Source organism: Bufo gargarizans, chromosome 1 (assembly GCF_014858855.1).
Source record: "Bufo gargarizans isolate SCDJY-AF-19 chromosome 1, ASM1485885v1, whole genome shotgun sequence".
Lineage (NCBI taxonomy): Eukaryota > Metazoa > Chordata > Amphibia > Anura > Bufonidae > Bufo > Bufo gargarizans.
This window is the reverse complement of record NC_058080.1, coordinates 469,527,882-469,552,517: the sequence shown is the minus strand read 5'-3', so window position 1 is coordinate 469,552,517 and position 24,636 is coordinate 469,527,882. Positions and strand designations below refer to the sequence as shown.

At 45.5% G+C, this 24,636-nt stretch overlaps 1 protein-coding gene across 3 annotated transcripts in view; it reads right to left on the bottom strand.

Annotated features, from left to right (window-relative positions):
* SEMA4D (semaphorin 4D) overlaps nucleotides 1-23,398 on the bottom strand; it is an 82,664-nt gene extending 59,266 nt beyond the window's left edge. Inside the window, exons 1-2 of one of the 3 annotated variants that reach the window (XM_044273386.1) lie at nucleotides 23,259-23,398; nucleotides 2,246-2,322 (exon numbers count right to left, since the gene is read on the bottom strand). The gene's annotated coding sequence lies outside the window, so the exon portion shown is untranslated. The remainder of the gene's footprint in view (nucleotides 1-2,245; nucleotides 2,323-23,258) is intronic. The other 2 variants (XM_044273392.1, XM_044273387.1) reach the window with 2 other exon arrangements.
* Between the last annotated feature and the right edge of the window lie 1,238 nt (nucleotides 23,399-24,636).

Below are 24,636 nucleotides of genomic sequence, written 5' to 3'. Positions count from 1 at the left end.
GAACTAAAACGCGTTGTGCTTTCTGTACTTTAAATGTGCCTGTGTCTGCTGCCTGCCAGCATGAGTGAAATCTGGTACACGCATATTAAACACTGGCTGGGAGAGCCGCTCTTTGTTCGGAATTGCTAAGCAGGTCAACGTCTCACATTTCCCCAGCATCCATTTGGCAGGACATTTATCATTCTCTTTACTGAACAATTGTACTCGGATACCAACAAGTACGAGGAAACAAAGGCTGCCCAAATCTGGGCTGCCATCTCCCGGGCAGCTTGTTGCTAGGAAACCTTTCAACTCGTAAGCAGCTTGTTGGTGCTCATCATTTATTAAACTGCAAGCCGTGAAAGGGAATCGGCAAATAAATGCAGCGCTAATTTACTCTGCCGGAGTGCACCTTACTCTTACACCTTCCAACAAGTGTGGAAGCGAGAAAGGCACTTACCTCCTGCTTAACGGAATGCATGGGGTTTCATGGATGGGGAAAGCAAATGCACCAAGCCAAGTCTAAAAATGCTACTATTGCACCGCATAACCACAATAGAAAAAACTGAGTGTATAGATAGGAAATTATATTATATATAGTAATGTGGTCGAGAGAAACTTACATTGTCGTACTGCATATTAAAAAAGCCTAATTTCGATAGTTTTTTGGGGGGAAAAATGCGTTGATATAATAAGAGCTACAACTTAAAGGGGGTTTCCAGGCTTTTAGTATTGAGGAGGTATCCTCCGGATAGGTCATCAATATCAGATCAGCAGGGGTCAGACACAGATCAACTGGTTGAAGAGAAGCCTGTGCTCAGTGCCAGCGCAGCCTTCCCTTCATTGTTTATCTGCTCGCCACTGACATCGCAACGGTGAGCAGGTTTAATTACAAGCCATCCCATTCACGAGCTGTCCCATGGTAAATACGCCTGCTCACTGCTGCCATGATGACAGCGAGCAGGTAAACACTGAAGGCTGCACTGGCATGGCGCGCAGCCTTCTCTTCAACCAGCTGACGATAGACCATCTATATTAAAATCCCAGAAAACTCCATAACCTGTCACCAAAGATTTTATCTGCCTGTTAAAACCAGATAGTAACCCTTTTTTTCTAAGCTCTTTTTCCTGATTGCAGTTTTCTAAAGATTATTATGGGGATGGCCATCTTGCCTGATCTGTTCTTAACAGCATTTACAAAGCATTAATAAAATTGCTTTACGGCAGCCCCATGGGCCATAGACACAATGGTCAGGAGGGGACCTGATGACCTCTATGTGCAGAGCTCATTGTACAGGGAAAGGATAGATAAGCTCTGACAATCACCTATTGTGTATGGAGGATCCTGTCTTATCTGTACACAGAGGTGATATCTCCTTATCATTACTGGCAGGATGACAGATAATGGCTCATTCAGGCAGCTGAATGTCATTTGCAGTCTGCAAGTATCTGGATCAGTAGTTCAGCAAAATCTTCCACATGTCCGGAAAAAAACCAAAAAAAAACTGAATGTATGTTTCCATATGTCTTCCATAATTTGCAGATCAGCAAAAAAACAGAAGGTATCATTTTAATAAAAAGAGTCAAAGTAGACATGACAGGGCATTAAAGTTTGCGGACACAGATCCACAAAATACGGATTGCATACGGAACACTTTCCACGTGCAATCCACTTTTTTGCCGAACCATAGACGTGAATGGGGCCACGGACCACATTTTGTGGACAAGTATAGGACATGTTCTATCTTTTATGCGGACATACGGAGGCGGATAGCAAACATACATAACGCTATGTGATAGACTATTAGGATCAGTTCACAAAGAGTTTTTGGGCTGCTGATTTTGGAGAGTTTCTGCCTCAATCAGCATCAAAAACGCCTCCCATTCGCTTCAATGGGATGCAGCACTTGCTTTTTTTTTTACACGTGTAAAAAAAAAAAATCTGCATGTAAAAGAGAAGCAGCATGTCCTCTCTTGGGGCAGAATCAGCTCTGATTTTTCAATTCACATTAATGGGAAGCAGAAGGAAAAAAAGGCCCCATTTGAGATGTGCACATACGTAGATTTCTTTGTATGTAAACGCGCCAAAAGCACTATAGAATTTAATAAAGTAAAGAAAATCGCTTTACAAAAAAAAACGCATGTAATTTGGAGGTATACAAATCTGCTTGGATTCAGTGCAGAATTTTTTTTATTATTTTTTTACACACACGTGCATTTTGAAAATAAGCTGTGTGATCTGACCCTTATAAATCAGAAACACCAACCTGCTTCTCGCCTTGCACATGCTCGGTGCGATGTGGGTAAGGGTGTCCAGCTCTGAGCTCAGTAATCTTGACCTGCACTGTGAAAACAAATAAGATGTGAGTAAAGTAACGTATGACAGGTTTGTTAAGCATCTAACACAAGTGACATTTCTGCGTGACATGCCTTGGGGAGATGCCAAAATATAATCTTTGCCGGCAGCAAAGGAGAACGGGCGGAATGGACACATTGCATACCTAGAGGGCCTCCTAAATCGCCTCTGTACTTAACAGCTTGCTTTCTTTGATGTAATCCTTTTACGGAGAGAAACTATGTCAATGGGTTCAGGATAATTGGACCCATTATAATTAGAGACGAAATGTACATTGTGGCAACAAAACAAACTTTAAGGGGGGGGGGGGCTTTAATATTCATTTTCAGGTCTGAGTGAGATTAAAAACAAAGGATGAAGCTCCTCCACACTTCAGACATTACAGATAGACGTTCAGTTAGAAGTGGGGATGTCAGTACTGAATATATTAATGCAGCCATACTGGACAGTGCCAGCAGTGACGAGGGTCCATGTCAGGGCTAGGTGCCATTACAACCACTTGGTAAATGGAATACGTAATTAGCTGATCTCTCCTACATTCACCATGCAACTGCCTCCAGAACAGCCAAACAGACCATTTACCAGGGGCAGAAAACAGCACGGAGCTGTTTACTGTGCTAACATCAGAGACCAGCAATGCTTTACACAGGCATGGAGGCAAGTCTAGTGAATGACAGAGAGGGGTTATAGGTTATAACTCCAAGGGAGCGACTGACCATCTATAGAAGAACTGTACCCCCCTCCCCCAAATAAGATATGGGAGGCTGGCATCCGGATGTGTAAAGGACTTTGATCGGGAGTGTGTGGCTTCATACCGGCCTGTAAATGTTCTCCAATCTAGTCAGAGATGTATAGAAACCTTCCAGGAAACCTACATCATGTCTGAAAGTGACATCCATTACAACAGGAATAAAATCATGCATGAATTCACGGAGTAATATTCTGCGGTCTAATGCTTTGCTCGGCAGCAGTTATTGATCAGCAGAGGCACTGCACAGGTTAAGTGGATTTCTCTTAGCAACCCGGCGGCCATGGGGGATGGGGGCGGTATTGATTGATCCTTGTAGAGAGCACAAGATGGATACCTAACATGAGATATGCCATTGTGCACTTTCCAGAAAATGGATAAAAAGGAGAGCCGAGAAGTGCCCTTAGAAGCCTCATGTGCGGCTACCACAGTCTTACACAATCCTCATGTGACACTGCCAGACAGTCTTCTCAGCAAAGTAATAAAACTGCACATGTCATCGTGTGACAATAAGGTGTCTGAGGTCTCCTGGACGCCACCGTATACGCTCATCCACAGAACACGGATACAGAAATGGCAGTAACTGACGGCGCTCTCACTGCAGATATTCCATGCAATGTCTTATTCAACCTTCCAGCTAGAATCTAGTTCTACTTCATTAGTTAGGAGGCGTGATGGAAAGTGATGGTTCAGGACTTGGCACGGCGTGACGTAAGAGCAGTCAGACATATCTGGAGGCAAGGTGAAAGGAGCAGTGAACGGACCACGCCTGAGAGCAGTAAATGATTACACACACACCCAATAACAAGCTACACCAATATCTACCTCGCCACATACACTCACATGATGTGCCGTGAGGGCCTCCTCTGCTCTCTACCCTCCTCACAATAAAGAATAGACCGACCATACAATACTCAGCCCACATCGTAAAACCTCTCACTAGTCTATCTGGCTGTACCAGTTGTGTGCGGGATTTTTCACAGCTCTACGCCAAAGTCAAATCTTCATGAGGCATATGAGCTGGGGAACATAATGAAGGGGCCCATTTACCCACACCTCTACTAATATATAAAGGTTTTTTAACATTGGTGACTATAGGTATACATATACCACTGCATGGCAATATATCAGATCCTTCATTCAGAGGTATACATTAATGAATACTATACATCTGATGAAAGCCTCAGTGATATGTGAACAGAGCCCTACAGAGTTAAAAATAAATGTAAAGATCATCCATCAGCAGGATCAACTCTACACTACGTGCAGAATTATTAGGCAAATGAGTATTTTGACCACACCATCCTCTTTATGCATGTTGTCTTACTCCAAGCTGTATAGGCTCGAAAGCCTACTACCAATTAAGCATATTAGGTGATGTGCATCTCTGTAATGAGAAGGGGTGTGGTCTAATGACATCAACACCCTATATCAGGTGTGCATAATTATTAGGCAACTTCCTTTCCTTTGGCAAAATGGGTCAAAAGAAGGACATGACAGGCTCAGAAAAGTCAAAAATAGTGAGATATCTTGCAGAGGGATGCGGCACTCTAAAAATTGCAAAGCTTCTGAAGCGTGATCATCGAACAATCAAGCGTTTCATTCAAAATAGTCAACAGGGTCGCAAGAAGCGTGTGGAAAAACCAAGGCGCAAAATAACTGCCCATGAACTGAGAAAAGTCAAGCGTGCAGCTGCCAAGATGCCACTTGCCACCAGTTTGGCCATATTTCAGAGCTGCAACATCACTGGAGTGCCCAAAAGCACAAGGTGTGCAATACTCAGAGACATGGCCAAGGTAAGAAAGGCTGAAAGACGACCACCACTGAACAAGACACACAAGCTGAAACGTCAAGACTGGGCCAAGAAATATCTCAAGACTGATTTTTCTAAGGTTTTATGGACTGATGAAATGAGAGTGAGTCTTGATGGGCCAGATGGCTGGATTGGTAAAGGGCTCCAGTCCGACTCAGACGCCAGCAAGGTGGAGGTGGAGTACTGGTTTGGGCTGGTATCATCAAAGATGAGCTTGTGGGGCCTTTTTAAGGTGAGGATGGAGTCAAGCTCAACTCCCAGTCCTACTGCCAGTTTCTGGAAGACACCTTCTTCAAGCAGTGGTACAGGAAGAAGTCTGCAAGGTAAGAAAAACATGATTTTCATGCAGGACAATGCTCCATCACACGCGTCCAAGTACTCCACAACGTGGCTGGCAAGAAAGGGTATAAAAGAAGAAAATCTAATGACATGGCCTCCTTGTTCACCTGATCCGAACCCCATTGAGAACCTGTGGCCCATTATCAAATGTGAGATTTACAAGGAGGGAAAACAGTACACCTCTCTGAACAGTGTCTGGGAGGCTGTGGTTGCTGCTGCACGCAATGTTGATGGTGAACAGATCAAAACACTGACAGAATCCATGGATGGCAGGCTTTTGAGTGTCCTTGCAAAGAAAGGTGGCTATATTGGTCACTGATTTGTTTTTGTTTTGTTTTTGAATGTCAGAAATGTATATTTGTGAATGTTGAGATGTTATATTGGTTTCACTGGTAAAAATAAATAATTGAAATGGGTATATATTTGTTTTTTGTTAAGTTGCCTAATAATTATGCACAGTAATAGTCACCTGCACACACAGATATCCCCCTAAAATAGCTAAAACTAAAAACAAACTAAAAACTACTTCCAAAAATATTCAGCTTTGATATTAATGAGTTTTTTGGGTTCATTGAGAACATGGTTGTTGTTCAATAATAAAATTAATCCTCAAAAATACAACTTGCCTAATAATTCTGCACTCCCTGTACTAAAGCAGTCATACTGCCCGGTAAAGCTGATCCTGCTGACTTTTCGGCACAGTGTTGTTACACCTGCTCATCCCACTCACATGAATGGGGCGAGCAATTGTAATTATACTGCACAGCCTCTACAAAGGAGAGAAGGCACAGCACTGCTACCCCTTCAAACCACTGCCGATCTGATATTGATTACTTATCCTGAGGACCCCAGCACTGCACAGTATACGCCATAAATGTCAGATAGTCATGGGTCCTGAGAACAGAGGTCCTCTCCAACCCAATCCCTGGTCACTGCATCAGTCTGTAAATGAAAGCCGATTAAACTGGAGGTCCGGAAAACAGCAGAGCCTACTGCGATATGGCGTTTCCATAATGCCCATAGGAGCGAATGGGAGTCGTGCAAACCACGTAGAGCAGCCGGCGTGGCCGTTTCCATATTCTCAGCCACTACTACTTTCAATCACAGGTAGATGTGGGGGGGTGTCAGCTATCACCTGGAGGACCTCTATTCTCAAAACAGGTGTGGTCCCAGTGGAGGTGCCTGCATCTATCAGGTACTTATGGTGTATGCACCAAATATCTCCAGCTGAACAGTGCTCGTGTGTTGTGGTGATGGTGACGGAGCTGCAGTTGTAGTTTCAAGTGAAAAGAGTCTTCCAAGCAAAGCTGTAACTGAGCGTCACTGAGGAGGTCTTCAGTGGTTTACTGATCGCTGAAGATACCTGTGTGTAACAAGTCAGATAGGTAGGGGGTGGGCAATGACACTGGGGTGGAGGCCTCTATGTTACACACACGATCAGTTAGAGCTTTGCTGAGAAGGCCCTTTTTAACCCTTTTTCTAGTACAAAGTAATGTCTTTCCCTAATAAAGTATAATTACAAAAACTTAACATCCCCGTCCACACAAAATAAATAAACCAAAATGACAGTTACACTTTAAAGGGGTTGTATCATCTCAGACATTGGGGACATATCGCTAGGATCTTTAGAATGGAGCCCACAAAAAGTGAAGGAGAGTGCACCGCACATGCATGGCCGCCCTCCATTTATTTCAATGGGACTGACAAAAATAGCCGCGGTGCGCCGCTCCCTCAGGAATGAATAGAGGGCAGCTGTACATGCGCGCTACGTCCTCCTTCACATTGCAGGCTCCCCAACGTCTGAGATGACACAACCCCTTTAAGTCAGTAGTAGGGAGAGGATTATTTTATTTTTTATTGTACACCTGCAGAAACGTGGGCAGTAAGGAAATGTGAAATCATTTATATATATTTTTTTTAAAAGGAGGCGGACAAGTGAGCCTATGGCCAGGGAGAGCGGCTGATGTAGAACCCAGTCTGGTAATCTTTCATCAGCTACTCCAGGAGGAATGCCTTCCATGTCAGCACAGGCACGCTGCTCGCCATCACACTGCAGGCCACGCTGTTAAGTATTTTCTATCAGCGCATCTTAAGTGCTAAAAATAAACAGGCAAAGAACAAAAGTTTACCACAATGAGATATGAAACCTGTACATGAAGTACGAGAGCAGAAATGACCAATTATCCCACCCAAAGTTACCGGAAAGTCCGCCCCAGATGCTGACCCCAGGAAACAGACTGTTCGAAATATACCGGGCGGAAGCATGCAGCCAATAAACTAAAGTGTCCCATACGCCTTTAAAGGGGTTCTCTGCTGAACCTGGATATAAGCCATGCTTTATTCTTTTACTACATACTGTATGAGTGGAGCACTTCCTTGCTCCGATGCTCCCACTTGCCTGTTTGTTTACTGCCAGAGACGTACCAGGCTTCTCCTCAATATGCTAGGCAGAGCTTTCCACCTAGCAGTGAGCCCGACGACGTCACCAGCACAGAAGGGTGGTCTATAGCGCTGCCCTAGGCTGTTTTGGAGGCAAAGCAGCATAGTACCCGCCTATAAAAACTGCCTCCGGCAGCGCCATAGACCACCCATCTGTCCGGTGACCGTGGAAATACATAGCTCCAAATGGAATCGGACTGAGCATGGAATGCTCTGTCTAGATCATGTGGAATCACAGTTGGTCTCCATTCACATTAATGCTGTTTGGGGGCGTTTTAAGATGCTGGTTAACGATTAAGGAATCTCTCAGGTCTTGTAATGATGCATTGAACCTACATAGTATCCCATTAGCAGAGTAGGGGAAACGTGCCTGGAGTTTGTGCATTCGCAATAATCCCTCTCAGCGTTTGTGTCACATGGCTGAGAGAAATCTGACTACACAGCCACACCGTGCCTGGTTTTCATGCCCATGATTTAGCATTAGGGGTCTAAGAGTTTCTATTTACACACTATGGACCACATTTATCACGGTAATAGCGCCCCTCATGTCATTATAGACCACAACAGACGGGAGACAGCAAGTTCCAGACAAATGGTCGGGCGGCACGTCGTGGCATAGCCCCAGCCTGGGTGTGAGGTAAGGTTAAGTCCATTATAATATTTCTACCAGTACAAGTTACTATCTGCAGCAATCCCTTTAGATTATGTAATAAGAGCACTAGGTCACCGCTACATAAATTATCATCCGATTATTCAGAGTAAAGATGCGACATAAGTCCCTTACAGCGTTCAGATGCCGCCGGGCTAATCTACAGTTTTAATCATACAAAGCTGATGAAGCAAATACGGTACGTCTTATGAGCGCCGTCCGGACGTACCTGTGGATAGTGCCTCATCATGCCATATGAAACAAAGAGGGAAATGGAGAGCAGGATTCTAGTTTTCTGGAGTCTTCACTAGGTATGCCCCACCGCATGTATGACCTAATGAGGGCCACACTTACCTGCTCTCAGGCTGGTTTACGCCAGGGTATGGACATGGTTATTAGGGCCGCAGGGGAAACATCACAGCTGAATCCAGTCACTGGTAGCTGCACAAATGACCTTGTGCCAATCTGTTACATGGATCGCACGTCATCCACATAGAGGCAAATAGATCAATGCCTGGCTTGTGGCTTTGCGATCCAGGTTCTCTTCCTTTTTGTATTTTTACCTACTGACCATCCTCATGGCGTCCGCCACTCCTCCCATTCGATCCAGTCAGAGACTGTATAAAAGGTTCAAACCCGCTTGGTCTCAGTTCAAAGTGTAAGGCTTCAATTGTACACTAGCGTTAATATTTTCCGGTATTGAGATCCGTCATAGAGGCTCAATACCGTAGAAAAACGCTTCCGCTAACTGAACAGAATGCTCCATAATGCATTTTGTTCGGTTGTGATCTCATAAGGGAGAGCAATCCGCAGCATGCTGCGATTTACTTTCCGTCATGGGATGCGGAGCAAGACGGATCCGTCATGACCCACAATGCAAGTCAATGGGGACAGATCCGTTTAACTCTGACACTATAGAAAACGGATCCGTCTTGGCTATGTTAAGGATAATACAACCGGATCCGTTCATAATGGATGCAGATGGTTGTATTATCGGTAACTGAAGCGATTTTCCTGAGCTCTGCTGAAAAACACTAGTGTGCAAATAGCCTAAGGCTAGTTTCACACTATGGTTAAAAGCCTCCGGCAGAGGAGCAGCCTCCCAGAGTTAATCATACCGGGCATAGCCGGATACTGCCTTTCCCTGCCGGAGACCCAGCCTGTTTCCGGCAGTAGAGCCAGGATTTGGCTGGGCAAGAACAGCAGCAAGCACTGGATTATGTCCGGCCAAATCCCGGCATTAATGCTGGAAACAGGCCGGATCTCCACAGGGTCCCATTATAGTCTATAGAAGATTTTAACGCTTGTGTGAAATTAGGGGGAGTGTATTAAGTGACCCCATAGCAGCGCTCTCTGAACGCTCACACACAACATACCTGGAACCTATTATCAGATAAGCTCACAGCCAGACAGGTGAGCAATAACAAAGCATGCCAGTTACATTCATCTATGCCCAAACCATGTCATGGCATGCCATTATATCCCTCCTTAAAGAATTATCAAAGACAGTGAAACTCATGTAATGACAGCTACCAAAAGCGGGAATTCAGAGGACTAAACACAAAAGAGCCCTGAGGGGGTTCTCTGGGCTTTACCTGAACTCTAGTCTCAGCTAATCTGCGAAAGGAAGAGAGTTTTGGCAGTACTGACCCTTTTGTCGTGCCACCGATTCCACGATCATGTGACCGAGGTCCTGACCAGATGCGCTCCTGTGTCCTCCAGTTCTATGCAGTCCTATGTGAGGGTAACAGATACCCCAAGCATAATGCTGTGACCCGAGAACTGTAGCCGGCTCCATACAGAGCATGCCCCGGGGTCTCCTCGTATTTAGGGTGCTCTCTTTCTATGAGCAGGGGGAGGGCAGACATACGACTCCGGAGCCCGTGCACTGCATCGAGTGGATTCCAGCGCTCCGCTGAAGCTGCCCCGCACTGATTTCAGCCAAGCAAATGGTTTTGCTCATGGTCTCAGTTACCAGTTTATGCTGACCTCAGATAAGGCAGATAGATCTGGGGACAAAACCTTTTTAAGGGAACCTGTCACATTTAAAATGCAGTGTAATCTGCAGGCAGCAGGTTATAGAGCAGATTGATATATCGTTTTATGGGAAACTTGTGATTTATCAATGTAAATCTCATGAGGACAGTCTCCTGAGTGACTGGCACACTTAGGTGCCCATTCACTGGTTGCCGCCTCTCCCGACTTCCCCATACATGTTTGGCTGGACGTTTCTATGTATGCTATGAGATCTGAGAACTAGACACTTCTGGCGGCGGCTTATCTGCCAGGAGAACAAAAGGATCAGGAGAAGATAGTCATTTCGTTGATCCTTGTCTCTCCTGACGTCATCTGTCGGGGGAGAGCTGGGAGCTCACACACACATTAGTATGTTGGCCAACCGCACGGACAGAGGTAGAACGTGCAAGGTCGGCTTCAGACCTTATTCACACATTGGTGTCAACATCTGTGACAAGAAGGTCAGGATTCATCAGTGACAATGTCGGAGATAGGTCTGCTGTTGCCCCGAGAGTGTTTTTTTTTTGTCCTCCTTGTTTCATCCATATTCTACATGCACCGCTAGGCTGAAAAAAGGCATTTCTAGAGCGTCTCCTATCAACAGTCAGTGAAAACCACTGCCAGAACACCCCCCATTCATTTCTATGGCTGCCCTGCTATACTGTTACACTTGGTCGCGCAAGGTCTGTGAAGCCCAAGACGGCTGTGCAGCCCTAGCCTTACTGCTGACCTATCAGCTATATATAAGCAATGGACTGAAATGTATACAGCCCCAGTGCTTGGCACCACCACTGGGCAGACAGCTTAGTCAGCAATAGTGCTTATGTGTAGGCATTTTAGGCCCTATTTGTATATGACTCGGTCCACTAAAAAGGGAAACCATGACCCAGTGCTGCATTCACTGTACCCGGTGTCCCTACTGACTTATAACAGGTCCATCATGATGTCTGCCGTCCTTTAGGAATAACTAGCGCAGCATGTAGTATTCTCGTTTCATTCAACTGAGACAAAATCTGCGATGAAGGCTTTGAAGCATGTGTGAACACAACCTAAAGCTAGCTATACATGTTACATGTGTGTAGGCCTAACCCATCAATTTCACTGGGACCTGATGACCATCTAATATGTATAGGGGCATCTGACAGCATGTGTCAGGTTGACCTTCAACTGCCCAATTATGCTGTTCTTGGAGAGATAAGCTGCTGCCAGTGCCCCCCCTCCTATCAACTATTAGTGTTTCTCATCAGATTTCTAAAGTAATTTTAAAATAAAGTGTAAAAGAATATTTATAAAGCCATCAGCCGACAGGCAGAAATTCGGAAACTCTGACTTAATACACACTTTCCACATTACATGGAAACAAACTTCTGAAACTGCAGAAATGAGAAGTACGTAGCTGACGTTCACCTCCCTGCTCTCCCAACTTTAGTGATCTGATAAAGGGGCCTTCACACTATGTGCTCTCCGCACCCGCATTTCTGGAGCGCGCCGCCTTCCGGTCCGCGTCTCCGGAAAAAAATAGAACAGGTCCCATTCTCGTCCGCAATTGCGGACAAGAATAGGCATTTCTATGGGGGTGAAGACCGGGTGTATTGCGGATCCGCAATGCACTACAGACGTGTGACTGGACCCTTAAGGGGCCTTTAGCCTGTAGCAGATAAAACCTGCTGGCGTGGCACTGTAAACTGCCGGCTATGCCGTTTTATCACTCATGTATCACACGCCGTCTCCAGGCATGCCACAAAACTCTGTTACAACATCCCTTCAGGTTTCCCAGATTTGCCCACCCAAGGGTTTAAGACTTCTTCCATAGGACCAGCTCCTTACATTGGCGAGGGGAAAATAGAAATACAGCTGCATGAGGCAGCCACCAACATGTAGGGTTAAATAATGATGGGGTAGACGGGACATGCATTAAATTAGGCAATGCTAGGTGGCACGGGCAAACCTTTCCCCGATGGCTGTACTTTACTTCCTAATGGCTCTCCAGGGAGCTTCCTAATGACATTCTTGCCATACGTCAAGGCTCAGAAATGACTTTACCCCAAGAGAGTATAAAATTAGGCTGCCTGTAAACTGAAGCTCTGCCCTTGCTTAATATTAGCTCTAGTCAGTAAATATAAAGTCTACACACAGCAATCTACTTCTAGACTAATAAATGGACATATACCCACTCCACCCCTCCAGATCGGTGGCACGTCTCAAGAATTATATTTATGTCTATAAAAGAGAAATAATGGGAGAGATTTAGTAGGCGAGCAGAATAGAGGCAGCACGTGGTATGCGCCAAATTTATGACATGGTTTACAAACTTTTTAAGCCTCACTAAGCAGTTTTCTAAAGAGGCACGGCTAAGGAATCATAGGCTGGGTTTACACATTGTTTTATGGCACAAAAAAAAAGCCACATCATAAAAACCACTTGCGTTTTTACAGCAGTTTATGTGATGCGGCGACTGCCCGTGCCGTTTCTTATTTAACCTGACGTGTCTGTTAAAAACACAAGACCAATAACCGCGGAAATAGCTGTAAGAAAGCATCCTGTTTTTATGATGCTTTTGCAGCCTTTTTTTGCCAATATTTGGTGTAACATTAGCCAGCCGTGAGGAGGTGGAAAGAAAAGAAAAACGTCTGGCAGGACATGCCAAATTTACCAGACGGCATGTATCAATCCGATTGCTTGTCATGCGATGGGGGATTTACGGTACATCTACATGGCAGTTTTGCAGGTTTCATCCTTTGCAGCAGATTCCCTTCTGTAGAAAGTCAGTGGCAGGCCGGCCCGCAGCTTGTGTACGGTCTGTACAGGCAGCGCAGCACAGTATCTCCACACTAAAGGGAGCTTATTGACGGTGAAATGTCAAAAAAACCATTAAGGCAGCCTTCACATGTGGCGGAAACATCCGCAGCATGAAGACTTCCACCCTTTACCCTATGAGGCTGAAGAGTGTCAGCCCCCGCCCTGTCTTCCACTACGGAATAACTCTGCTGTGTGAATAATCGTGTTTAGCATTTATTTCTAAAGCAGGAGGTCTCATTCATTTCAATACCTCTCATTTCAGACCTCTGCAAAAAAAAACAAAAAAACACACGTGCGGATATTCTGGTAGAGATTTCCGCCATGTACGAAGGCACCCTTAAGCTAAATGCACACGATCAGGATTGCGTGCAGAAAATCCGCACCGTAGGTCATGTACATTGTATTCTATGAGAATTTGAAATTCTCAGTGCACACGATGCAGATTTTTTCCTGCAGTGCATATTTTAAAATCCGCAGCATAGTAACATAGTACATAAGGCCGAAAAAAGACATTTGTCCATCCAGTTCGGCCTGTTATCCCGCAAGTTGATCCAGAGGAAGACCCCGCTCTAGTAGCTATAGCCTGTAATATTATTATTAAGCTCCAGAAATACATCCAGGCCCCTCTTGAATTCCTTTATTGTACTCACCATCACCACCTCCTCAGGCAGAGAGTTCCATAGTCTCACTGCTCTTACCGTAAAGAATCCTCTTCTATGTTTGTGTACAAACCTTCTTTCCTCCAGATGCAGAGGATGTCCCCCCGTCACAGTCACAGTCCTGGGGATAAATAGCTGATGGGATAGATCTCTGTACTGACCCCTGATATATTTATACATAGTAATTAGATCTCCCCTCAGTCGTCTTTTTTCTAAAGTGAATAACCCTAATTTTGATAATCTTTCAGGGTACTGTAGTCCCCCCATTCCAGTTATTACTTTAGTTGCCCTCCTCTGGACCTTCTCCAGCTCTGCTATGTCTGCCTTGTTTACAGGAGCCCAGAACTGTACACAGTACTCCATGTGTGGTCTGACTAGCGAATGTCATGTCAATTTATTTTATTTTTCCTGGCTGGATTTTCTTCATTCACTTAGTAAAATCCGCATGCAGAAAATCTGCACCAATTGATGCGGATTGACCGCACAGATTTGCCTGTGAACACCTGTGGTATTAAGTGCAGATTCTGTCTCGGCATGGCAGAAATGAAAGTGTAATGTATGTGTCACGACAAGGAAGCTCAAAGGTGCTTTAAAACATTAATATTTTATTGCCTCGCACAGAATAAAAAAAAAAAAAATCCCAGTCCAGGGAAGGAAAGCTGAGACTTGCAGTTAGATTTCATCACCACATGTAAGATTTAGGCTGGTTTCACACGGGCGTTGCGGGAAAAGGTGCGGGTGCGTTGCAGGAACACACACGATTTTTCAGCGCGAGTGCAAAACATTGTAAAGCGTTTTGCACACGCGTGAGAAAAATCGTGCATGTTTGGTACCCAAACTTCTTCACAGAAGTTCGGGCTTGGGCTCGGTGTTCTGTAGATTGTATTATTTTCCCTTATAACATGGTTATAAGGGAAAATAATACATTCTGAATACAGAATGCATATTATAATAGGGCTGGAGGGGTTACAAAAAATGAAATAAAAAATTTAACTCACCTTAATCCACTTGATCGCGCAGCCCGGCTTCTCTTCTGTCTTCATCCTAGCTGTGTGCAGGAAAAGGACCTGTGGTGACATCACTCCGGTCATCACATGATCTTTTACCATGGTGATGGATCATGTGATGACTGGAGTGACGTCACCACAGGTCCTGTTACTGCACACAGCTAAGATGAAGACAGAAGGAGATGCCGGCTGCGCGATCAAGTGGATTAAGGAGAGTTAAATTTTTTTTATTTATTTTTTTAACCCCTCCAGCGCTATTTTACTATGCATTCTGTATTCAGAATGCCATTATTTTCCCTTAAAACCATGTTATAAGGGAAAATAATAATGATCGGGTCTCCATCCCGATAGTCTCCTAGCAACCGTGCGTGAAAATCGCACCGCATCCGCACTTGCTTGCGATTTTCACGCAACCCCTTTCATTTCTATGGGGCCTGCGTTACGTGAAAAAACACACAATATAGAGCATGCTGCAATTTTCACGCAACGCACAAGTGATGCGTGAAAAATCACCACTCATGTGAACAGCCCCATAGAAATGAATGGGTCGGGATTCAGTGCGGGTGCAATGCGTTCAACTCACGTATCGCATCCGCGCGGAATACTCGCCCGTGTGAAAGGGGCCTTAGGAGTGAGCAAAGCATCAAATCGCTTCTGGCCTGAATTTTCCAGAACCAACATCAAATGAGGAGGTTACAAAATGTAATAAATGCCAACAGAGACCCCATAGTTCTGCTCCAAGCCCTGGATCTTCAGCAACACAACCAACACATCAAATGTCCCACTCAACCCATCCTTATATCTGTAACACTGACCCAAATAATGAAACGTTAACTTACAAAACGGGTTGTCTCTTGAAGACCACTCTTTTTCACACTTCAGTTTCACACTAGCGGCAAGGAACTCCAGCAGGTGAACAGACTGTCGGTTCCGTGCTGCCGCTAGTGCACACATGCCCCATTGACTATAATGGGGGCGGGCCGGAGCTAGCAAGGAAAACATGCCGAGAGGCGGCCGGAATAAAACTGCGACATGGCGTAGTCTTATTCCGGCCGCCTATCGGCATGTTTGCCGTGCTGCCGCCAGAACTCTAGCCCGTCCCCGTTATAGTCAATGGGGCCGGAGCGGTAGTCCGGAGGCATGCGTGCATGGTTGTTGACCGGTAACGGTATTATAAGGTTAATTTCACACATGCGGTGTCCGGTAAAGGAACAGCGTCTGGAGTTCACCGGATCTGGCCTAGCAGATTACTGCTGTGTTTCCTGCCCGACCCCACTGACTACAAAGGGGTCAGGTGGGGATCCCGCTGGTTTTCAGCATGAGGGCTGGGTTTTGGCAAGACAATAACTGATGCACCCGGTGCTCATGCCGGAAACTGGCCGAACCCCATTATATAGTCAGTGGGGTCTGGCTGTGCACAGTCCTATACAGCTAGGTCAGATACAGTGAACTCCAACAGGCTGTTCCTCTGCCTATATCTTTACCGCATGTAGCCTAATTCTTGGGTTGAACAGTACAAACTTATAACTCAGTTTTACAGTTTCTTTTTGACAAGTAAATGACAGGTAAGGCAGCCTTTACAGGTACATATCACAGTAACACAGGTTCACACAAGTCAGAATAATACAGTCTATGCAGAAACAGGGCCTCACTAAGACGACAATGAGAAAGATCATCTGATTAGCCTGAATGCTGTCCATGTGACTTGCCCTCGTGTGACGCCAAAAGGCAGTCTCTACGACACAGCTTGTGAATTACAGGGCTTTAGGAGGATCAGTCCAGAGCCATGTGCTGTATATGCCTGGTTACTAAACTCAGCACAAGGGCCAAGACATTTAAGGGGTCAGAATAAAAGGTCAAAAGAGTCCTCAGGAGACTGCGCAGGGTCCGACACTACACACTCCCACTATCAGCTGGTCTCACTGACAGAGCACATGAGTAGAGTCAGACCCCACCAATAGGATAGGCCATCAATATAAAAATCCAAAGGTCCAATTTAAGGCACGTGATCACGTTTCTCAGGTGTTACATGACTACGGGCACAGGCACACTGCGGTGGAGTAGGAGCCAAGCTATTTAGGACCCCACTAGTCCATGGCCCACGGCACCTGCACACAGCCATTAGTAATACAGTGGGGTCCTAAATAGTTTCATTTGAGCCTGCAACGCCATCTGGTCGTACTCTTAAAATACATGCAACACAAAAGCGTGTGTGAATCCAGCCTTCAGCCCCATCCCCAAATAAACTTCATTCCAATCAAAAAGGAGCAATTTACAATCGTACAAATCTCTATTTTCATAGGACATCCAATATGACCGCCTGGCGGATTCTCTCCTCTTTCGCAGTAGGACTGTGTGTTCATTGTTTTACCAGATCAAAAAAGCAAAAACTTCAAAAGCTTTCCCTGAAATGTGTAGTAACTAGTCAGGACAGCAAAACCAGCAAATGTGGAGCGGGAGCACCTGGATTAGGCAGGATCAAACGCAGAGAGGGGGAGACGTCATTAACACCTAGTGAACAGCAGTGCCCCACGGAGACAGGAAGCCTGCGCCTCGCCAGACCGTGGAACACACCGCTCTCCTGTCACCACAGCAGCTCAAAAGTAGATATAAAAAGGACGCTCTGGGAGCCATATAGCGAAGACCAACGTCCTGTACGTTCATTTTATTCATTTCAATTAGTTTAACACGATGCAAGGGTGAATTTACACACATCAGCTCTGTTCAGTTTTCTTTGTGCACTACCAGCGGTGTATTGAAATACTTTTAAGGGCTCATTCACAGGAATATAAGAAGAAACGGTCACACATGCACTGGCTGACAGCTGCTGATAGTTATGGGGCGAGAAGGTTGGTATGACATCTCCATGTGCCACATCTCTGCCCCACCTCCGTTCACTGCGCTATAGCAGAGAGTCCTCCACATCAGAGCCTATAGCTGCATTGTACACAGCAGGACCCTCACATGACAAAACAATGGGGGACTGTGCCGCCATCCGATTTCTCACCAGTAATTCTCCACACGGCTGAATATACTGTGACCCGGCACCAGTCCGCATCACTCAGGACCCGGCAGTAACCTGCGGAACACACTTCATCCACAACTAAAACCAAACAGAATAAGGGATCACTCACACGACTGAGTGCGTCCCGCAAATTACAGTCCTCAATGCACGGGCACCTAAGGCCCCATTCACACAACTGCATTTTTGGCAGACTTGATGCGGACCCATTCATTTCAATGGGGCTGCAAAAAATTTGGACAGCATGTGTAGTCCGCATCCACGTGTCCATTCCACGGCCCATAAAAATATAGAACGTCCTATTCTTGCTCGTTTTGCTGACAAGGATGGGACTTGTTATAATGGATTTGAAAAAAAAAAAAAAAAACACGGATGCAACATAGACGTTACACAGAAGTCATCCGTATTTTTTGCAGGTCTGCATATATACGATTGGGTGAATGCATCCCAAGGGCTCATGCACCTAGACGTAGTTGTCTACGACCATGTTTTTTGCGGATCAGGTGCGGACCCGTTCATCTCAATGGGGCGGTAAAAGATACAGACAGCACACCCATGTGTGGCTTTGGCATTTTGGAGTTAAATTACAACCCAAGTAAAGCCACTGCATTCTGCGAGATATAATGGAGTCGCCCAGGACAAACAGTCCTTACACGTTTACAATGTCATCGGCCCAAAATGCTAAACTCTGCTGGCGTCCAACAGGGCTGCAATACAACCTTTAGGAGCGAGAACCTGCGAGTGATCTCCAGGCAGCGAGCAGTAAAAGACGGTAGATCTTCACTTTACCGCAGCTGAATCAGTCACATGATGGACACCAAAGGCACTGGCTGACCATAGGCATTAGATCGGCTCAGCCCAGCATGCATGGGAGAGGGTAAGGCTACTTTCACACTTGCGGCAGTGTGATCCGGCGGGCAGTTCCGTCGTCGGAACTGGCCGCCGGATCCGCCGATCTGCTGCTGACTGAAAGCATTTGTGAGACGGATCCGGATGCAGATCCGTCTCACAAATGCATTGCAAGGACGGATCCGTCTCTCCGCTTGTCATGCGGACCGACGGATCCGTCTTGTACATTTTTCTCATTTTTACCGATCTGCGCATGCGCATGCCGGAACGACGGATCCGGCATTCCGGTATTCTGAATGCCGGATCCGGCGCTAATACATTCCTATGGGAAAAAATGCCGGTTTTCTCTTTTGCCTGATCAGTCAAAACGACTGAACTGAAGACATCCTGATGCAAACTGAACAGATTACTCTCCATTCAGAATGCATGGGGATAAAACTGATCAGTTCTTTTCCGGTATAGAGCCCCTAGGACGGAACTCTATGCCGGAAAAGAAAAACGCTAGTGTGAAAGTACCCTAATAAGCCAGTGCCAGACGCCACTGTGAGCACATCCAGCTCCCCTCTTCCACCACAGACATAAGGCTGGCCATACACAATAGAAGAGGCTAGTCACACAACCGCGGCCCTGCAAAAACATAGAACATGGCTTATCCTTGTCCATTTTGCAGACAAGAATAGGCAGAAAGGGCAGGATGCGCAGTTCCGCAATTTGCAGACTGAATGCCCGCTATGATGTATGGTGGCCCCTGATTCTCCCCTGGACGGATGTCGTCAGGCCAGTGTTCACACCTGTGTGTGGCGGTAATCATCCCTCATCCCCACGTAGATGCAGCGCTCTCCTCCTGCAGGTCAGAACACAGAACAGGTGCTGAGCTTTCAACTAGGGCTCATACAGACCAACGTGTTTTCTTTCTGTGTCCGTACTGGTACTTTGCGAACCGTATGAAGAAGGAACCATTCATTTCAATGGGTCTGCAAAAAAACTGAAGATACTCTGTGTGCATTCCGCTTCCGTATGGCTGTTCCACCCAAAAAATGTAATTGAACATGTCCTATTACTGTCCGCATTACGGACAAGAATAGAACCGGTCTGCAAAATATGGAATGCACATGGACGTCATCCGTATTACTTGCAGATCTGCGTTTTGCGGACCACGAAACCCATACGGTCGTGTGCATGAGCCCTTATAACCCATCTCTGTGTAGTCTACACGTCTGGCTCTTAGCTCACAATCTCATCCACAATTTCTGTGTCAGTTTCACATCAGTGAAAACTTCATCCGTGAAGGATCCGCGTTTGGTCCGTGTGTCAGTTTCTGTCCTCACTGCGTCATGCATAATCCACGGTCTGCTGAAAATTAATTTCCAGAGCATCTCCTATGAGTGGTCAGTGAAAAAACATGGATGCCGTGCGTACTGTGTCCGATTTTCACGTACGTAAACTTCATTGGGCGTGTTTGGTCCTCATCATGGATCAAAGTAGCGCATGTCATGATTTTTTTCACTGACACATGGTCCGTAACAAACTGTCTGCATCTTTTGCGGCCCCACGGAGGAGAATGTGTCGGATCGGATGTGGACCGAAGCTACAGTGGTGTTCATGAGGCCCAGGCGGCACAGAGATGTGCGCTGGAGAGAGGGGCGAGTATACGGGCTCATTCACACCCTCCCTGACCCGACCGCAGCCTAATCTTTTATAATAGTCCGTCTGGTACTGACCACTACAACAGCCCCCATCAGATACATGCCGATCACCAGCCCTTAATCAGATGTACCAAAACCACAGACAAGAAATGATGGGAGTGATTGTCTTGTTTCGAGCAATGATCTCATTACTGATAACGATGGCGTCTTCTGGTCACTGCCCGGATGACTACAGAGGTATTCTCCAGAGGGGAGCCGGACGCTGAGCCTCCGCACGCCATTTGCCCAGTAAGACATTTACATTAACCAATTAGCTGCCAGAGCCAGGAAGGTCAAGGGTGCAATTAGCAGTTAGATAGTGTCCGCCTAGAACAGGGATGGCCAACCCAAGGCTCTCTGGCTGTTGCAAAAACTACAACTCCCAGCATGCCCAGACTGCCTACAGCAGGGCAAGAGGGGAGTTGTAGTTTTACAACAGCTGGAGAGCCGCAGGCGACTAGAAGAACTGACCTCAGCCCAAACACATTAGTCGCCCATAGCAACCAAATTCCAGCTCCTCTGGAGAGTGACAGGAGGACTCTGGTTGCTACGGGTAACTAAACCAGTTTTCCTTTCCACCAGTTTTGGTAAATATCCCCCACTGCCTCCAGGATCAGACGGCTAACTTTCTCTAGTATCCTGGAGGGGGGAGGGGGCGTCACACCACAATAGAGCGAGGGAGAGGACAATGGCATCTGATAGATACCCAAATGAATCAGGTGGGCGACAAGTGCTGGAGTGAAGAGGAGGGGGAGAAATCAGGGCAAGTGCAACAGAAACATACAATGGTGCAACTATCATCTATAGACACAATGTAATCTGTAATCTCCATAATGTCATCTATAGACACAGTGCAATGTAATCTGGAATAATAATAATATCTATAGACACAATGTAATCTGGAATTATAATCTATATAATGTCATCTATTGACACAGTGCAATGTAATCTGGAATAATAATCTCATCTATAGACACATGGATTAATAGTCTCCATAATATCATCTATAGACAGTGTAAATCTCCATTATATCTATAAACACTGTGTAATATATAATCTGAAATAATAATCTCCATAACATCATCTATAGACACAATAATCTAATCTGTAATATCTTTAGACACAATCTAATCTGTAATAATCTCCATATCATCTATAGGGACACAGTGTAAGGTACTATGTAATAATATCCATATCATCCATAGACATAATGTAATGTACTATGTAGTAGTAATAATCTCCATATAATCTATAGGCACAGTGTAATGTACTATGTAATACTCTCCATATCATCCATAGGCACAATGTACTATGTAATACTCTCCATATCATCCATAGGCACAGTGTAATGTACTATGTAATACTCTCCATATCATCCATAGGCACAGTGTAATGTACTATGTAATACTCTCCATATCATCCATAGGCACAGTGTAATGTACTATGTAATACTCTCCATATCATCCATAGGCACAGTGTAATGTACTATGTAATACTCTCCATATCATCCATAGGCACAGTGTAATGTAATATGTAATACTCTCCATATCATCCATAGGCACAGTGTAATGTAATACTCTCCATATCATCCATAGACACAGTGTAATGTACTATGTAATACTCTCCGTATCATCCATAGGCACAGTGTAATGTACTATGTAATACTCTCCATATCATCCATAGGCACAATGTACTATGTAATACTCTCCATATCATCCATAGGCACAGTGTAATGTACTATGTAATAATCTCCATATCATCCATAGGCACAGTGTAATGTACTATGTAATACTCTCCATATCATCCATAGGCACAGTGTAATGTAATAATCTCCATAGGCACAGTGTAATGTACTATGTAATACTCTCCATATCATCCATAGACACAGTGTAATGTACTATGTAATACTCTCCATATCATCCATAGGCAGTGTAATGTACTATGTAATAATCTCCATATCATCCATAGGCACAGTGTAATGTACTATGTAATACTCTCCATATCATCCATAGGCACAGTGTAATGTACTATGTAATAATCTCCATATCATCCATAGGCAGTGTAATGTACTATGTAATACTCTCCATATCATCCATAGGCACAGTGTAATGTACTATGTAATAATCTCCATATCATCCATAGGCAGTGTAATGTACTATGTAATACTCTCCATATCATCCATAGGCACAGTGTAATGTACTATGTAATAATCTCCATATCATCCATAGGCAGTGTAATGTACTATGTAATAATCTCCATATCATCCATAGACACAGTGTAATGTACTATGTAATACTCTCCATATCATCCATAGGCAGTGTAATGTACTATGTAATAATCTCCATATCATCCATAGGCACAGTGTAATGTACTATGTAATACTCTCCATATCATCCATAGGCACAGTGTAATGTACTATGTAATAATCTCCATATCATCCATAGACACAGTGTAATGTACTATGTAATAATCTCCATATCATCCATAGGCACAGTGTAATGTACTATGTAATAATCTCCATATCATCCATAGGCACAGTGTAGTGTAACCACAGTGACCCCATCTCCTGGTATTTGTAGTGCTCTCCATGGCTGATACATTCCCATAGACTATCGCACAGGTGGAGTCACAGGCCAATGCTATAGGCGGCGGTAAGTGGCCGTGTGAGGTTAGTTCCCTCACGGGTAAACGGTCGCCGGTGCAGACACGTGACCCGCTGCAGCCCGCGCCAACACTGCGACTCCCGGGGCCGGTGGCGGAGGGCTGGGTGTATTCTATGAGGTAAGAAGCGGCCATCTCCGCAGCACTTTACCACCTGGCACCAGGAATCCGCCCGAACGGCTGCGGGAAGTGCTGAGAAGGAGGAACCTGAGGAGAAGCTGCTGCCTCAGCGTCTTACCTGCTCCTCCGCGGCCGGGAAGTTCTCGGGCTGCAGTATGGCAGAGCACGGGGCGCATCAGCAGCAGCAAACAACAGCAGCAGCACGGAGGAGGAGGAGGGGGCTGTCACACGGGGGGAGGGGAGGTAACTGGAGCCGGGGAGGAGGAAAGTGCTCACTATCGGCAGGTCTCCTAACATCGCCGGAATGCCGTCCCCCGGTAGTAGCGCTCTGCTCTCATCACCACAAGTCTATCGCTTCACAAAATAACCGACCACTCAGATCAGCGCTAACATGTTTTTAAACTGCCTATGAAAATGAGAGCTGGAATCTGATTGGTTGCCAAGGAAGACTGCGTATCTTATATAAAGGGTTTACAAGATGTCTTCGAAATTGTTAGGGAGCTGTATAAAAGGAATAATTAACAGTTTGTTAACAGTAGCTACCAATCAGAATACAGATTGTCCTGGTGCAAGTCCGCGGAATGGAACTGCGGATGCGGACACCACACAGTGAGCTGTCCGCATCTTTTGCGGCCCCATTGAAATGAATGGGTCCGCACCCCTTCCGCAAAATTGCAGAACAGATACGGACACATTCATGCGGACATGTGAATGGACCCTAAGGGCTCATGCACACAAATGTGTTCCAGCTGTTCTGTGCTTTGGGGACCACAAATTGCGGTCCCCAATGCACAGGCACTGTATGTGCGGCTGCCGCAGACGGATCCAGACCCATTCAACTTGAATGGGTTTGTGATCAGTAAGTCCACACCGCAAAAAAATCGAACATGTTCAATTTTCTTTTGCAGTGCAGAGGCACGGAGAGAAAATTACGGAATCGCTTCGGTGGGGTTCCATGCCTCCATTCCGCACCGAATCTTCCAGATTGCGGACCGCATCCATGAAACGGTGTGCAGAGGTGCCTGTATATTGCCGATCCGCTGTTTGCAGACCGCAATACGGGCAACGGCCGACAACGGTCGTGTGCATGAGCCCTAAGGCTAGTGTCGCATCTCCATTTACCTGATCTGGCAGGAGAACAGCCTGCCGGAGTTCATCCTATTCGTTTTTTGTCTGGCTGAAACCCTCCACTCATGCTGGAAACCAGCCGGATAAAAAACGGAATGTGGCACCCGAACCCGGACTTCTTCACTGAAGTTCGGGTTTGGGTTAGGTGTTCTATTCATTTTATTATTTTCCCTTATAACGTGGTTATAAAGGAAAATATTAGCATTCTTAATACAGAATGCTTACTAAAATGTGGATTGAGGGGTTAAAAAAATATATATATTAACTCACCTCATCCTGTTGTTCGCACAGCCGGCATGTCTTCTTTTTTCAGGACCTACAAAAGGACCTTTGATGACGTAATCGCGCTCACCGCGTGGTGATGTCAG